At 37.7% G+C, this 18392-nt stretch overlaps 1 protein-coding gene across 1 annotated transcript in view; it reads left to right on the top strand.

Annotated features, from left to right (window-relative positions):
* Positions 1–12532: 12532 nt before the first annotated feature.
* The window catches only part of LOC132891483 (zinc finger protein 431-like), a 57039-nt gene continuing 51179 nt past the window's right edge, over positions 12533–18392 (top strand). Inside the window, exon 1 of the mRNA XM_060929098.1 lies at positions 12533–12822. The gene's annotated coding sequence lies outside the window, so the exon portion shown is untranslated. The remainder of the gene's footprint in view (positions 12823–18392) is intronic.

Genomic DNA, 18392 nt, shown 5'->3' with positions numbered 1-18392 from the left:
GTAGACCCAAGGCAAGGCAAGGCAAGTTTATTTATATAGCACATTTCATACACAATGGCAGTTCAATGTGCTTTACAGAAGTAAAAACAAAAACAGTAAACAATAGAGAAATAAAATTACATAAAATAATTTTATCTTTATTCTAAAAGAATTAAAAGAATTAAAAGAAAATAATAAGAATTAAACAATAGTAGAAATAAAATATTAAAATGCCAAAAAGAAAAAGAAAAAGGAGAAAAAGAAAGAAAGAAAGAAAAAAAAACTAGCAGAATAAAATAGAATAAAGTTAAAGTAAATTTAAAACATGCAGAGAAAGTAAAGATTATAAAAAATGTAAAAATATTAATTATTTAACAGAAAGCATCTGAAAACAGCTTGGTCTTTAACCGAGATTTGAAGCTGCCAACAGCAGGAGCATTTTTAATGTCCTCTGGCAGTTGGTTCCATAACTGTACTGCATAGTAGCTAAAAGCTGCTTCACCACACTTTGTTTTAACAACTGGTTTTAATAGTAAATTTTTCTGTTGCGATCTGGTAGATCTGATTGGGTTAGGCCGCTGCAACATATCAGAGAGGTAATTGGGCCCTGTACCATTTAGAGATTTGTATACCAGCAGCAATACTTTAAAGTCAATTCTGTAGCTTACTGGAAGCCAGTGAAGGGACCTTAGAATTGGAGTAATGTGCTCTGTTCTTTTTGTTCGTGTGAGAACCCTCGCCGCTGCATTTTGAACCAGCTGAAGTTGTTTGATGGTCTTTTTTGGCAGGCCTCTGAAAAGGCCATTGCAGTAATCAACCCTACTAGAGATGAAGGCATGTATTAGTTTTTCCAGATCATGTTTTGACATAAGTCCTCTTAGTTTGGAAATGTTTTTTAGGTGATAAAATGCCGTTTTAGTGATTGCTTTCATGTGACTGTCAAAGTTTAGCTCGCTGTCAATGAAAACACCAAGATTTTTAACCATTTCTTTAGTTTTAATCCCTTTTGTGTCAAGAATAGTGGTAATCCTGAGTCTTTCATCTTTTTTTCCAAATAGAATTACTTCTGTTTTATCTGTGTTCAGCTGAAGAAAATTTTGTGACATCCAGCTATTGATTTGATCGATACACTGGTAGAGACATTCAAGGGGGGCATAATCATTAGGTGATAGAGCAAAATAAATTTGGGTATCATCTGCATAGCAGTGATACAAAATTGAATTTTTATTGATAATTTGCCCAAGTGGGAGCATATAAAGGTTGAAAAGTAATGGTCCAAGAATCGACCCCTGGGGGACACCACAGGTCAAGGGCATTGACGTTGAGGAACAATTTCCCAGGGTAACAAAGAAGCTTCTATCTTTTAAGTATGATTTTAACCAATTGATAACTTTACCAGTCAATCCAACCCAGTGTTCAAGTCGATATAGCAGTATGTTGTGTTCAACAGTATCAAAAGCTGCACTGAGGTCCAGTAATACCAGGACCGATGTTTTGCCTGCATCAGTATTAAGACGTATGTCATTTATAACTTTAATCAGCGCTGTTTCAGTGCTATGATTGGCACGAAATCCTGACTGAAAATTATCAAAATGGCTGTTTGATATCAAGAAGGCAGTTAATTGATTGAAGACAATTTTTTCCAGGATTTTCCCGATGAATGGTAGATTTGAAATTGGCCTGTAATTATTTAACACTGAAGGATCCAGATTATTTTTTTTAAGAAGGGGCTTTACAACAGCTTTTTTTAGGGACACAGGAACAACACCAGTCTCCAAGGATGTATTTATAATTTGAAGCACATCTGTAATTATAAGATGAAGAACAGACTTAAAAAAGTTGGTGGGCAGAATGTCCAGTTCAGATGTTGAGGAACTGAGATTTTGTACAGTTTTTTCAAGAGTCTCATAATCAATTAAACAAAATTCTGACATTGTGTTAAAGTTATCTATCTGTGTCACTGGTGATTGCAGTTTTTCAATTTTTTGCAGCTGAGATATATTATGAGAAATATTCTGCCGTATTTTATCAATTTTACCTTTGAAGAAAGATGCAAACTCATTGCATTTATTAACTGAGAGAAGTTCAGGTGCTAATTGTGGTGGGGGATTAGTTAGCTTCTCAACTGTTGAAAATAGCACACGGGCATTGTTCATATTCCTGCTGATGATATTGGAGAAGAAAGACTGTCTTGCTTTACGAATTTCATAATTATAATTACAAAGCATCTCTTTATGGATTTGATAATGGATGTGAAGTTTAGATTTGCGCCATTTTCTTTCAGTCTTTCTACATTCTCTCTTTAGCAGTTTAACAGCCGGGTACTGCTTCCATGGTGCTTTCTGCTTATCATTGACTCTTTTTATTTTGAATGGAGCAATATCATCCATAATTTGGGTCATATTTAAATTAAAAAATTCCAGTAAATCATCTACAGAGTCTGACATTTTGGTTGAGTTCTGAGAGAGAGCTTGCTTAAAAAGAGCACATGTGTTGTCGTTTATGACTCTCCTGCCTATAGTCATTGAGCTATTCTGAATGTGAGGAGACATAGAAACTTCAAAGAAAACACAGAAATGATCAGATAAGGCCAGGTCAACAACAGTATAAGAAACAGTAAGACCCTTTGTGATGACGAGGTCAAGAGTATGACCACGAGAGTGGGTCGGTCCCTATATATGTTGTACTAGGTTAAAGTTATCAATAATTGCAAATAGTTCTTTGGCATAAATGTTATCAGTATTATCTACATGCAAGTTAAAATCCCCAGATATAATAAGACAATCAAACTAAGCAAATGACTGACAACAGTTCACCAAACTCTTCAAGAAAGACTTTGGCTGAATGTCTCGGAGGCCTGTAAATAGTTAATAATAATATGTTAGGAGAGCATGTAACAAGTGCACATAAGTGTTCAAAGGACATAAAATCACCAAGTGAGGATTGTTTACATTGAAAAGAGACTTTGAATATATTTGCGATCCCTCCACCTTTCCCTTGTCGGGTAACATTCAAAAAATTAAAATTTGGGGGAGCTGCTTCGATAAGGGTGGTAGCACTATTTGCTTGATCCAGCCAGGTTTCAGTTAGAAGCAAAAAATCAAGATTGTGTTTACAAATAAGATCATTAATTAAAAATGACTTGTTTAAAAGTGATCTAATGTTCAGAAGGGCTAGTTTTACAGTAATATTTGGTTGTGCACTCTGATGCTGTTTTAAAACAGGAAGGAGATTAGATTGGTTCACCCCCAGGGTTAAATGTGCTCTATGTTTTCTGTTTCTTATCAACACAGGAATAGTGTCAACATCGGATCCCAGCTTTTTTCTACATCCATTTGCAGGGACCCAGAGTACATCAAACAAGACTTTCTAAATGTTCCATTTGGTTTGAGGGTGAAAGGACTGGAGATGACATGTATCTTTTGGATGGTGAAAAAGATTTGTAGCCAGCTGAAAGTCCTGGACGAACACAATTTTGATGAACTGGGTACACTGCTTGTCGCGACAAATTTGGGCTGGAAAAAGAGAGTGTAGCCATTGGGAGCAATTTTTTCATGCTATTTGGGAAATCCATCCGAGAAGTGGAGTCGTCTGTCGTTGAATGTTGGGAGGCCTGCAAGTCAGATGTTTGTGTGTCCTTGATGACGACTTGCAAAGATGATTGTTTAGGCTTTGTAACTATGTCAGTCTGCGACATCTTATCAACTGTTTTCCTCGGTGCTGGCTGAGAAAAGATTGCAAGTTTGTAGTGGTCTGCTAAGACTTTGGCTCCAATCCAGCTGAGTTCAGTGCTATTTGGCTTGTAGAATTCTTTGCGATTCCAAAAAAGATTAAAATTGTCTATGAAATTCATACCAAATGAAGAACAAGTTTTTCCAAGCCAGGTGTTAAGACTGAAGAGTCGAGAAAAAGCAAAACTTCCTCTCGCTGGGAGTGGGCCACTGATAAAAGATTGAATTCCAGTCTTATAGAGCTCAGAAAAAAGTTTTCTGAAATCATCTTGGACAAACAGCTGTTCTCTGAAAACATCGTTTGCTCCCACATGTACAACAATACGCTTAATAGTTTTATGCTCGGACATGAGTTTCAAAATGCTGTCTTTGGTGTCAGAGATGGATGCATTTGGAAGACAACAAATAATCATCTCATAACCTTTTAATTGTCTTACAGTGGAATCACCAAGAACAAGGGTTGTGGGATCAGGTGGTGTTACGAGCTGCTTTTTACCTCTTCTCACAGCTCTTCGATCTTGGTGCGATCTCTTTTTACTATGTGTTTGTCCGCTTGACAAATCCTCTTCCACATCCCTGAGGCATTCAAATTTATTCTGAAGCTTTATGGGCTGTGGATTTTCCATAGGATTGTAGATCCTATTGTAATTTGTAGAACGAGCTGGTGTTGAAGTAATTACTCTTCTGTTTTTGTTTTTGGGCTTAGCACCCATCATTTGCCAGTTTTCAGTACTCACATTTTGTACAGCTTGAGTTATGAATTCTTCCACTTGGTCTGCAATGTCCTCAGTCTGTCGGAGCGCAATCTCTGCATTCTCAGCCACTGTTTCAGTACTCCTTTCCTGAGATATCGCTTTTAATTCGTCCGTCTTTGGCAGAGCATTAATCTTTGATTCCAGAATAGAAATCCTCTGTTCTAATTCCATGCATTTTCTGCAGGATTTTTTGCCTCCTGGCATTTAAAAAAAAAAGTGGAAATTAAAATTAAATTAAAAGCTTATAAAGATGAAGAAAAGAAAAAAAAGTGGAAATTCAATGAGAAAGTAAAGTATAGAAATAAAGATTAAGAAAGCAGGAGCAAAGCAAAGAAGCGTCCTACTCGCTTGAGTAGGAGTGACCTAGTATGTAACTTGTACTAACAGCATGTGTACATAAACATTACTAGGCCTAGATCTTAAATGCCATTTGATGCAACAATGCACTGCAGTAGACATAAGCTACCTAATGTGACAAATATATCCATTAATCATTGCTGAAAGTACATAGAAAAGATAATAGTTTGTATCACATTTATTTTAGTAACTATGAAATTCAAGACAATTTAACCTACCTGTCACAAAGTGATCAGAACAAATCCGGATACAGTCTAGTTGTCCTAAATTTGATCGGTTAATGGCAGCCTGTCGTCTACTCCGCTCGCTTTTCTCCTGTGCTGCAATTCCCTGGTTTGTCACGACTTTAGGGAGTCTGTGGAAGCTTTTGCCACCCTTTTCCCCCCAGCTACTACAGCCAACAATGACACACGTATTCTGCATTTTGCTTCGCTGAGCAACAACAATGCACTGACACAGCGACGTTTGACTTCCAATATGGCCACTGCTGGGTTCACGCTGATCTCGAAGTACTCTATACGAGCAGCATATATGGTTAAAAAAAAATGAAAACGGGTCCCACAGACCCAAACACCGTACAAGGGTTAAAATTCAAGATGAGTATTATTTCAGATTTTTCACTCTGAGCTATCTCATGCCTGATACATGAATCCCATAACCTATAGTAATTGATAGAACAATATCAACAATTCAAAATCTCTTTAATTGTATAAATTTCAAATGGTTTGCAATTAATTGGGATCCACTGTTTTTATTGTTTCAACCGTGCATCATACCCTCGTCCAATTGAAAATGTCATTCACGCACTTTTCTCCCCCATGAGAATTTTGAAAAGCTGGCATGTATGTTGAGTGCAAAACTGTTCATGACAACCGCGGTCCTAAAGTTAGCAAGTCGACTGTAGTCCTCAGGCATAAAATGCATTACTTTAAGTGTCCAGAGCCATCTTTCAAGTGTTGTGTGTGTGTTTTTTTAACACACAAAAGCAAAACAGAAAGCGGAATATTTAAACTGCGTTAATATATAGATTTAGGCACTGCCTAAAAGCGGAGCTCCCATCTGTTTCTGGGTTGTAGAATTTTCTTATATCATAGCCAGTCTCTTTTGTTTTATTTCTTTACTGTCTAGCACTGGCCACTAGGCGGTGTGTATGACTGGTAATTACTAACACTGGCCACGAGGCGGTGTGTATGACTGGTAATTACTAACACTGACCACTAGGCGGTGTGTATGACTGGTAATTACTAACACTGACCTGGTGTTAGTGGTACACGTACACTGGTGGTACACGGACAAACCACAAAAAATCAACTCGATGGGTTTACCATTTTTTCTTAGGTATGGTGCTCCGCTCTCGTGGGCCTTTGGCCCGCGTGGGAGCTCCGCTATAAACATGGCTAGAAACAAACGTGACAGTGATAATGATTCGCAAAGTCTCTGAAAATAGCTTCCGTATCTGTGCGTGTTGATTCGTTCAAATGAGTATCAGGTGTTTCCGAAAACGACTGGGTCCCAAGCGTGTGCACAACATGCACCGTGAGTGAGCGCGGCCGCTCGAGCTGTGCCAGACTCAAGCGCGCAAAGGCGTAACAGTCAAGTGTTCACCTCCTGTGTGACCAAAACTTTAGCTCACGTGTATATCGCCATCAAAATACCTCATTTTCATCGACAAAGCATCGCGAGCTGTAGTGTGACCGTCGCTTAATGAGACGGATATGACGTTAGATGCAATGCAACAATTGTACTCTACTACGAGTAAAAATTAGCTGCCCACTAGTTGAGAAACACTGGACTAGGGGAGGGGGCCAAGATGGCTGCCGTGTAAGGTGTGTTTCTGTCGAGCTCCTGCACAAAGTATATGAACTTGTAGAAAATACATAGAAAACCACCCTAACAATCTCAAAATGAACCATAGTTATCCTAGTGTGACGACCTACTGCAACCTAATGCAAAAACAAGACTTGAAAAGAATGCATAAAAATGATTCTACCAACTTGCAGCCACCAGGTAATGCCCTGATAGCCAAGTGTCACGACTATGCTAAAGCTATATCAACAGTAGCTGTAGTGACAGAAGACAAATCTTACTCTCTACCTATAACCCCATGCAAATCACCTGCAGCTAAAAAGGCTTTGTACAGAATGGAGAGCGACTTGGCACAAGACAACATTGTCATCGCCACTCTCTTTAAACTTATCAACGAGAGAGCTGATTCTCTTGAGATGCTAATCAACGTCAACTCGAAGAAGACAGATGAGAACTCGCTGAAAATAGAGGGGCCAAAAAAAGACACTGGACTTTGCATGCAACAAAATCAAAGATACACAGAAGGTAGTAGCGAACATAAACACTCGTCTTAAAGACAAAGAAATTAAGGTTGCTAAACTTCTCACTCATGTGTCTGACTTGGAGGCATACTCCAGAAGATGGAACCTGAAAATCTATGGCTTGGCAGAAAGTAAGGACGAGAACGTGAGGAATAAAGTTTTGGAATTGTGCCGGGCCATCCTCAGACTCTAAGATAAACCCCAAAGAAGCCATTGATATTGTACATTGTTTTGGGAGGCCAATTCAGAGCAAAGACAAGAACAACACCGTCGCCAAATCAAGATCAAGAGGAGCCATTATTCGATTCGCCCTGCGGTGCTACAGAGATGCCTTATGGAAGGCTGTGAAAAACCACCTTTATTTGAGGGACAACAACGTATGTCTAGCTGAAGATCTTCCACAACCCGTCACGGAAGCCAGACTTAAGTTCTGGCCACTGATGAAGAAAGCGAGAGGAGAAGGAAAGGCAGCCTATTACATTGGTGCAAGAGCCTTCATCGAGGGAAAGGAACTGACTGATCACGGATGATGTGCAGTCTGCATAGCAGTGCCAGTGCACATCACACGAATGCCTCCTCACCCGGGGCTGCATTTAGGTTTCATTTTACAGCTGAGAGGAGGCTTTTGCATTGAATACTGTTAGTAGCCTAGGTTAAGGGTTTTCTTTTAGCGAGATCCTTTGTGCAGTTTGCTCAAAGTAACAGTTTTTGATACTTATCTCATATTCCAAGAAGTTTTATCTCTTAAAACATTTCATTGTGTATAGTTTCCTTTAACGCCAGGGGATTAAGAAACGTAACTAAGTGTAAAGCCTTATTTTTGTTTGCTAAACAGCAGAATACAGATTTGTGTTTTTGTCAGGAATCTCATGCCATTGTAAATGACGTTAGTTTCTGGAGAAGCCAGTGGGGTAATGATATGTGGTTTGCTAACTGTAGTGAAAGGTCTGCAGGAGTTTTGACCTTAAAGCATAAATTTAATGGTGATATTCTACACACAGATGCAGATCCTAAAGGGCATTTTATTTGTCAAGTTATTAATTGTAACAAGGTTATTTTCATAATTTTGAAATGTGTATGGGCACAATGCTAATGCAGAAAATATGCAGTTATTTATAGAATTAGAAAGTAAACTTAAACTCTGGTTAACTAAGTTCCCAAATGCCCACATAGTAATGGGAGGGGATTTTAATGAAATCCTGAACCCTACCATTGATAGATATCCACCTGGTTGTCACACTAGAAATTCCTATCTTAAATGGTTTATGGACACTTTCAATTTAGTGGATGTATGGAGAACTAAGTTTCCTGATGCAGCTGTGTTCACCTGGAACAACAAAGATAGTTCTAGACTATCCCGCATAGACTTTTGGCTGGTCTCTAGCAGCGTAAATGAAGAGAATATTCTAGTAAACATCTTGCCATGCCCTTTAAGTGATCATAAAGCGATTTCTATATTTATTAAATTATTTTCTTCAGACAGTGATTGTAAAAAAGCCAGTTACTGGAGGCTCAACAACTCCCTTTTGGGCTATGAACAAGTGAAATCTAACATCTCTGGTTTAATTTTGCATTTTTTTAGTAAGGCCTCTATAAAAAATTATTTTTGTCTTAATTGGGAGTTATTTAAATATGAGTCATCCAAATATTTAAGGAAATTTGGGAGTGACCTGGCCAAACTTAGAATGCTAGAGGAGAAAAATATCATCTTTGCTCTCTCAATTATCTCCAGATGCCCTAACAGAGGATGACAAGATAGAAATGTTCAAATTGCAAAAGAACTTGGATGAAGTATACAAAAGGAGGGCAGAAGGTGCTTTCATTAGGTCATGAAGATGGTGGCTTGAGGAAGGGGAACAAAATTCTGCTTATTTTTTTTAAGCTAGAAAAATACCGTGCTAAGCTTAACACCATTGATCAACTGAACATTGATGGTGCAGTAACCGATGACCCAAAACGCATCTCAAAATTTTGTTCCATGTTTTACCAGAACTTGTATACTACAGATTACTCTTTAACAGATACTTTAAATTTTTTTAAATTTACTTAAGAATATCCCCCAGCTGAATGAGTCAGATAGAGATATTTGTGATTCTCCCTTATCTCTTACAGAGGTCAGTAGTTGCATAAGCCTTCTTAAAGACAATAAATCACCTGGAACTGATGGTTTAACGTCGGAAATTTACAAAACTTTTTCTTTGCAGTTGGCTCCTTTCTTATTACAACTATTTAATGAAAGTATTTCAGGCAACACTCTACCATGGAGCATGACTCAGGGCTTAATAACTCTTATACCAAAACCTTGTAAAGACCTGCTTTTTAGTGATAATTGGTGTCCTATCTACTTGTTGAACAATGACTATAAAATACTGGCTCTTATTTTCGCCAAGAGGATTAAAGGAGTTTTGCCCTCCATTACTGATGAAGAGCAATCTGGGTTCATGCCTAATAGACATATTGCTGATAATATAACATTGGTCTTAGATTTACTTGATTACTCTCACTTAATTTCAGATGACAGTCTCATTTTTTTCATAGATTTTTTTAAGGCTTTTGGCATGGTAGAACATAATTTTCTTTTTCATTCAGTGAAGAAATTTGGATTTGGGGATTACTTTTGTAATGTCATCAGAACCCTGTACAATAATGCTAACAGTTCTATTAATCTTAAATTTGAATCTTCTGCGAGATTTAATTTACAGTGAGGCATTAGACAAGGATGTCCTATATCGCCCTATTTGTTCTTGCTGGCAGCCCAACTTTTGTGTACTCATCTCATATCAGTGCAATCTGTGTACATACAGAACCAATACAATTCTGTTTACACTATTTTATCAGTGCAATCTGTGTACATATAAACCAATACAATACAATTTTGTTTATATTCTGTTTATACTATTTTACCAGTGCAATTCTGTATACTTTACTATTTATTTTTATACTTTGTTTTTATTTTTTCTATAACTCATGAGTCAACAGCACCTTCAATTTCGTTGTACCTTTGAAAAAGTGACAATGACAATAAAGACTTATATCGATCTTAAAAGAATGTAATGCTGACTCTATTTCAAACATTCCTGTAAAAGATTATGTACCTAGGTATCACTATAGATAAAAATGACTCTCAAAGGTCTTCTGTTAACTTTAACCCTATTATTGAAAAGACTAGAAAATTTTTTATCAGTGGTTACTTAGAGACCTTTCGTACTGTCAAAGGCAGAAGGGATTTCTAGATTAACATATGCTGCACTCTCTCTCAGTGTTGACAAACAAATTTGTGATGCTATAGATAAAATTTTATTTAACTTTGTGTGGAAGAATCATACCCATTATGTGAAAAAGTCAGTCTTAATGAACGAATACGGCAAAGGTGGCTTGAACGTTTTAGACTTCACTACGCTGAACTATACATTTAAAATAAACTGGATCAGGCGTTTTTTTCAGATGTCCAACTTCATTATGGAACTTCATTCCTCATTATGTTTTTTCTTCCCTAGATGGTCTTAACTTTCTTTTACAATGCAGCTATAGTATTGGCAAGATACCTCTTAAATTGACTTCTTTCCACAAGCAAATGTTGATGGCTTAGTCTTTAATTTACATGCATAACTTCAGCCCCCATAAATTCTACAAATGGAATAATGAATATGTTCTTTACAAAAATAGATCTATTTTCTTTAAACCATGGTTTGATAATATTATTTTGATTAATCAGTTGTTTAACCAGCCTGGCCAACTATATTCATACTCAGAAGTTTTACACAGGTACGGAATCCCCATTCCTCCAAAGGAATTCTCAATTGTACTTGATGCAATACCGTCAGGTATTATTACACTCTTTAGAGGAGTGGGGGTGAGTCGAACTCTCCCTACATTGGGCAGTGTGTGTGACAAGTATTGGAAAGAGTTGTCTTTCACCACACAGGAATGTAAACAAAACTATTTGTATTCTTTTCCAACAAGATCTCATTACTACTCCTTGCTCTTTGCCACACTGGTCTAATTTGGTGGGGGAGATCTGTTGGGAAAAAGTTTGGCTATTACCACAAAAATTCTTTTTGACCAATAAGGTGAAAGAAATATCTTTCAAAATGCTACATAGATTTTATCCTACCATTTTTTATTTGCAGAAATAAAAAAAAAAGACGTCATTGTCAATTGTTCTTTTTTTGGGGTAGAAAGACAAACCCTTATTCATTTATTTTGGCTTTGCCCTTATTCAAAACTTTTGTGGAGTAAGCTTACTCGTCTTATTATCAACTCCATTCACTCAGACTTTAGTCTGAAATGGGAGAATGTCTTGTTTGGCTTTTATGACAGCAGAAATCTTGTCTCTCATTTTTATTTGATTAATTTGTTAATAATATTGACAAAATACTACATTCATAAGTCTAAATTTCAGAATAAAAAAAAAACTAATTTTACAGAACTTAGTATAGACATTAAACAGTATGTAACAACAATTTCTAGCAGCAATAATAAGAAGGCTATCAAAACACAAACACTTTTTGTGCTATACGATGTGTTATGATCTGTTTTTATGCCTCCGCCACCTTAAGGTGCAGGAGGCATTATGTTTTCGGGTTGTCTGTCTGTCCATGCGTCCGTCCCGAATCCTTGTGAACACAATATCTCAAAGACTAATGAAAGGAATTTCACCAAACTTTCAACATTTGTGCGCTTTGGGATAAACATGAACTGATTAGATTTTGAGGTTAAAAGGTCACAGGTCAAGATTACTGCGAGGTCAAATGTCCATCCCCAAACCTTGTGAACGCCATATCTCAAAGACTAATGAAAGGAATTTCACCAAACTTTCACCATTTGTGCACTTTGGGACAAAGATGAAATGATTAGATTTTGAGATCAAAAGGTCTAAGGTCAAGGTCACTGTGAGGTCAAATGTCTGTCCGAAAACCTTGTGAACACAATATCTCCAAGGCAAATGAAAGGAATTTCACCAAACTTTCACCATTTGTGCATTTGGGGACAAACATTAACTGATTAGATTTTGAGGTCAAATGTCCATCCCCAAATCATAACTTAATAAGGCGTGTAGTCTACCAGGCGGAGGCATCCCCATAGTCGAGTTCTATCTAGTTTGTTTTTGTTTTTTATTTATTTTGTAATGTACATGGTGTAGTTGCACCAATGCTATTGTATACTCTTTGTATACTTGATTTGATCTAATTAAAAAAAGAAAGAAAGAAACACTGGACTAAGGGATATGTGAAGGGTGGTTCCACCCGGAATTAGATTGTAAATCTTGTCTGAGCCACACTCCGAAGCAGAAGGTGGCGGTAATGTATCAATAAGCTGGATGCCACAGCCGTAGAAGAAGAAGCAGAAGACAAGGAGGAGGGGAAGAAGAAGAATAGGAAGTGGAAGAAGAGGTCAGGCTAGATGGTGACGGAGTATCACACGTTACTGCACTTGCATGAGCAGTTTGAACACTGAACCATTTTTTCAGTCGGTTAAGTTTATGGATGTGGAGGCAAGGCAGAGTGTAACCGGAACTACACACTTATCGTCTTTCCTGTTTCTGAGCAGAAATCTGAGTTCTCTCAGCTCGGTGGTATCAGAAGTAGCTTGATTTTTTTTTTTGTCTGGAAGAACAGAATAAAATAAATAAAACCAGGAGCAGTTGATCACGTACAAGTTTGTTGTTGTAAGGTAAGTGTGTTCAGACCTTTAGGATACGTTTTATTTATTTGTCGAGACAGTGTAAAATGTGTGTGCGTTTGCTATATTGTTTCTGACCGTGGTTACTTTTGCTTTCTTTACTGTATGCATAGAAGAAAAAATATCCAGAAATGTTCTTAATTTCTTTGAGTATGCACGAGTGTTATTACTCGCAGGTGCGTTTTGAGACGCTTGAATAAGTAATAAACTCTTGTTCTGTGTTCAAAACATATTTTGAACTGAGCCAACATAAACGGGATGAAGTGTTTATACTTTAATCATGTTGATGATACACTCTCAAATTGTAGGGCAAGGGGGGCGTTAGGTCCCACTACGTTGAAAATGCATGGAATTTATCACCAGCATGTGAGACATTATTCTAGATCGTTACTGGGAATGCATACTGTACCCAGTCAAATGAAATAGAAATCGAAGGTTGGACTCTTCTGCTGGGGGCTTGTTGCTATAAATCTTTTTTTTCCCCTTAAACTTTATTAAGTACAATTAAACAGAGTGAAATCAAGAGCAAAATACAGATATAAACAAGACATTCCAAGAACAGACTTAAGAAAAAAAAACAGAATAGACGAGTAATTAAGTGTGCGAGAGCATATTTAACGATTTGTAAATGTTGATAGTCTTTAAAGCCTTTGTGTTTTTCGATGAAGAGATTGTCCTCATATCAAGTTCTTTTTTTTAAGTATAAAGAGTTCAGGCTTCCTGTTGATGAATTTGCACTTGTATGTGAAACTTTGCTAAAAATAAAAACATGTTTATAAAAAAGAATGCAACTTTATCTTTTTTTTAAATATATTTTTTGGGGCTTTTTTTCACCTTTATTGGATAGGACAGTGTAGAGACAGGAAATGAGTGGGAGAGAGAGACGGGGAGGGATCGAACCCGGGTCCCTGGATTTATGGTATGGCGCCTTATCCAGCTGAGCCTCGCCAGCCAATCAGAGTGCAGAATTTGATGGAAACCGGACCGTGAAAAAAAAAAAAAGGCTTATTTTTGTTGAGCATTCTCATGTTGCTGCTGATGAGCATAAAAATAATTTCATCTAGTTCTCATGGGAAACTTATTTTACTTTTTACTGATATTAATCTGAATAAAACATTAGGAAATTACCTTGCAGTTCGCAACATGATTTTGATTCTTCATCATCACAACCACACACAAACTGATTACAAGCATCCAGGCTTTTGTAGGCTTTTAGACAGTCCATGGTGTAGGTACTTGGTGAGAATACCAGATAATTTGCTTTATCTGGATAGGTTACAACTGGCAGGATGTCAACATCTTGCTCCCACTCAGCCTCAGCATCACTGTAAGGGTCAAAACCATCAGTCAGTTTCTCTACATATACCTTCCTTTCAGCAGGCTTCAGGGTTTTGAAATAATCTACCATGTCCACAGATCATGCACAGACTAGCCACTGTTTTTTTTCAAGTCTCTCACAGGTTTCTTTCAGGTCTACTGTTGGGTCAGTAAATCAGATTTGTTTAAGTGGGCTCACTTGCTGCCATTATTTTCCCCCTAATTACGAGTTTGTTGGTCTTTCAATATGGCGAGGAGTGCTATTACTTCTGGTAGTGGTGATGTCAGCGGTAGCGGTCTATGGACCCTTTTCACGTGACGTCACGACAAACGCGACCGCCATTTTGGACATGTACTACCAGTAGTCTACCACAGCCAACAACGAGGAACGACGGCGAAGCATCGAAAGGAATATAGCCATCAAAGAAAGTTTTTACTTTCAGCAAGACTTCCATCATGCCATTTTATATTGTTGTGCACCTGGATGTAGTAACCATCAACACACAAGGCAAGATTTATCATTTTATCGGATCCCGACAGATGCTGACCGACAGAGAAGATGGATGGTCTCTAAAATATTGGCAAAATGATGTTTATTGACATAGCAATCGTGTGTAACGGGAAGCATTTGCATATCCGAAGTGTTGTGTTTACATCAAAGATAAAATAAACCGATATGACAACGACTGCTGCTGCCAGGTTGGGGACACAAACTAGTAGAAAGGAAGTGTGCCAACAGACTTCCTTTGTGGTCGATTCTGCTTTAAGGTAAGATGCATTTAATTATTTGTCTGCTGTGGGTTTGGAATTGGTAGCCTGACCGATTCGTTCATGTTTGTGGTGCCATTTGTTTGTTGACGCGTGTTGAAATGGAAGATTGGTTGTTGACATGATTTCCAGTGATGCTTTGGTGCTGCTGTGGATCAGACGTGTTGAGTAGCCTGACTTTTTTTTTTTTTCTTGCGTGTGGTATCATTGTTGACGTGAGGTTGTTTTTTGAACATGCCAATGCAGACACGATTTCCCCTGGTGAGTTATAACTTCAGACGCGATGCGTGTGTGGAGGTGTGGAGTCCGCGTGATATGTGCGTAAGAGAGGCTTCTCATGTGTTTGGAGATCCGCGCTCTGAGACAAGCGCAAGCACCCCCCCCCCCCCCCCCCCCAAGGGAAAAAAAGGGACCCCCCAAAAATATCGGCATAGTTCAAACACTGGGTTGGAGAAAGTAATGGCAAATAGTGAGTGCACAAACCATGGAAGGTAAACTGTACACAGCACCAGGGCAGTGTGATGGTATGTCTACTTTTAGATTGTGTTAGCTTATCAATGAACACACTCGTCACTCGACGAGTTTCACGTCTTTACAACGGATACTTAAATGTGTGTTAGGTATTATTGTTGCAGTCTAAGCAGTCATTGTAGCAGCTAGATGAGCGAGAACCGAAAGGGTCTGTGCCATAAACCGTTATTTCTTCATGTCCAAAATGGCGGTCGCGCTTACGAAGGTCACGTGAGTGAAAAGGGTCTATAGGCTGTACTGTAAAAAGTTGATTTGTTGGGAAAACTGTTGCAATTTTATTATTGGATTTGATGTCAGTTAATTTGTAATCATGTCTTTGTTCTATTACACTGTCAATAAAGTTACATTCTTTATGCTTTTTTTTTTTTATTTTAGAGTAAAACTTGAAAGGAACCCTATATGCACCTTTTGTAGGTAAAAGCTCCAAAGGTGCACACAAGGGTGCCAACCAAATGACAACGAAAAGTATTACAGCTATTTATTATTATTATTGTTGATGCTATGCATGCTGTCTCTTATGAGGTTCTGTGTGTCTGCAGTATGTTTTTGATGTTTGCAGACCAGTGGCACTTGTTTAGCTTTTTTGTTATACAGTCAGGTGTGCAGGTTCAGATTTCACCCTTTGTCCATCAGCTTCCCTCTGAGCATTAAGGAAGAATGGGTGGAGAAGAGGGAGCGATAAACCTATTAATCACCTGTTATTTCACACTCTTTAATGACCGGGTGAAAGACAAGGAAATACAAGATTAATCGGTGACTATAGACCCCTTGCGCATGATGTCGCGCATCATGTGATAATTTCACCTGGGGGACAGACACACACCGTCTTTCGTGGAAGCAAGGCTTAATCTGTCTTTCATTTTTGCACTGTTTTTGGTTGTTCACAGGGCTCAACATTAACTTTTAAACCCACTTGCCCTGGAGGACAAGTGGGCATTAATTTCCACCTGCCCCCTATTTTGCGAGTACATTTATTTATTTATTTATTTATTTATTTAGGAAAACCATAGAATTGTGAATTGCAACATAAAATAAAGATTGGTTACTTGTTACTTTTACTTTTAACGGACAATAACAATTTTATCCAAAATGGTTTTTCCTGCCTTAGTCGATTTATTTCCATTTCACATACATGCAGCTGTTGTAAAGTTCGGTGCGTTTGTGTAGAACTCTGACTGTAGGTTCATTACTCAATAATGTAGAAATCTATGACAAAGTTTGTATGAAGAAAACAATAGGGTGCCAAGACTTTTGAACAGTACAGTGTTTGAGAATATTTATATATCACTATGTATTTTTTTTTTAATCATCCACCTCCAGGTTAAAAAAAAAAACACCCCAAGCTGTGTCATAACAGACAGGATAATGTTTGAGTTTAAAATGTGTGAAGGTTGTGGGTGGTTTTTTTTTTTTTTTTTTTTTTTTTTAAATATATACCTGGCAACCTGTAACTGAATCAGTGCAGCCGGTCTGTCATGATGCAGTGTGGTGTTTTTTTTTTTTTTTAATCTAGAGGTGGATGATAAATTTTATTTATATATATATATATATGTAGGCTAGCGATCAGAGCGGGTGGGTGGAGCACAGAAGTACGGCAGGCCAGAACTGAGTTCAAAAAAACTTATTTGTAGCTTCTCACACTCCCCGCTACACACGCACGCGCGCACACAAGTCTTCTGGTTGGGGGGAGAGAGCTCCCTTCCTCTGCTCTCTTCCCTTTTATAGGGTGTGGTCACTGGGGAAGACACACACAGGTGAACTAACATCAGGTGCAGTGATTCTGCCACTTACCTTCCCTGACTCAGGGGCTTCAAAGTTTGGGAGAATAGCAGGGTACAAATAATTTACAGCAGGGTGCAAAATGGTAAAATGTCTGCCAGCAAAGCGTGCAGGGATATATATATATATATATATATATATATATATATATATATATATATATATATATATATATATATATATATAAAATATGAGTGATTCCACGCTTATGGGTACTGAAATGGGGACGTGAACTTATTCACCTAAAATCATTTCTTTTTTTACCATCAGGTCACAAAACATGTAATCTTTAATGAATGATATGTTAAAAGATAACTTTAATTTTCTGAGATGTAATAAAAACATTTATATGCCAAAGTCAAGCCTATGAGTTCCAAAATGATGTCTGTTACATTACTTCTGTTACGATTGTCCATCTCGCGTCTGTTACAAATTAATTACAATCTAGCTATATACCATGTTAATCTTATTGAAAGACTGTGTATGTTTATTCTACTACACATGTTTATATTTGCTAAAACATCACCTTCCTATGTTTCAAAAAGTAATTCTACATTGTTAAAATTGAGAATATATATGTCCACAACACTTCTGTTACGTTCTGACTTTGGCATATAAATGTTTTTATTACATCTCAGAAAATTAAAGTTATCTTTTAACATATCATTCATTAAAGATTACATGTTTTGTGACCTGATGGTAAAAAAAAGAAATGGTTTTAGGTGAATTTTTAAAAATAAGTTCATGTCCCCATTTCAGTACCCATAAGCGTGGAATCATATATATATATATATATATATATATATATATATATATATATATATATATATATATATATATTTAAAATATCTTATAAAATTATAAGAGAAAGTATTCGTACTGCTGCCCACATCGAGCTCTAAATTAGTCGCCAAGTGGCAAGGACCCTTTGAGGTCACATGGCGAGTCGGGGACGTCGACTATGAGGTGAAGCGAACGGACGGGGTGGGGCGCTACAGATTTACCACCTCAACCTACTCAAACTCTGGAACGAGGAGGTCCCTGTGGCATTGGTGTCGGTGGTTCCGGAGAAGGCGGAGCTGGGGCCGGAGGTTCAAAAAGGAACATTAGCATCACATCCCTCTCCGGTCCCCTGTGGAGACCACCTCTCCCCGACCCAACTCGCG

The sequence above is a fragment of the Neoarius graeffei genome, chromosome 9 (genome assembly GCF_027579695.1).
Source record: "Neoarius graeffei isolate fNeoGra1 chromosome 9, fNeoGra1.pri, whole genome shotgun sequence".
Taxonomy (NCBI): Eukaryota; Metazoa; Chordata; class Actinopteri; order Siluriformes; family Ariidae; genus Neoarius; species Neoarius graeffei.
The sequence above is the reverse complement of the archived record's forward strand: the minus strand, read 5'-3'. Positions and strand labels throughout refer to the sequence as shown.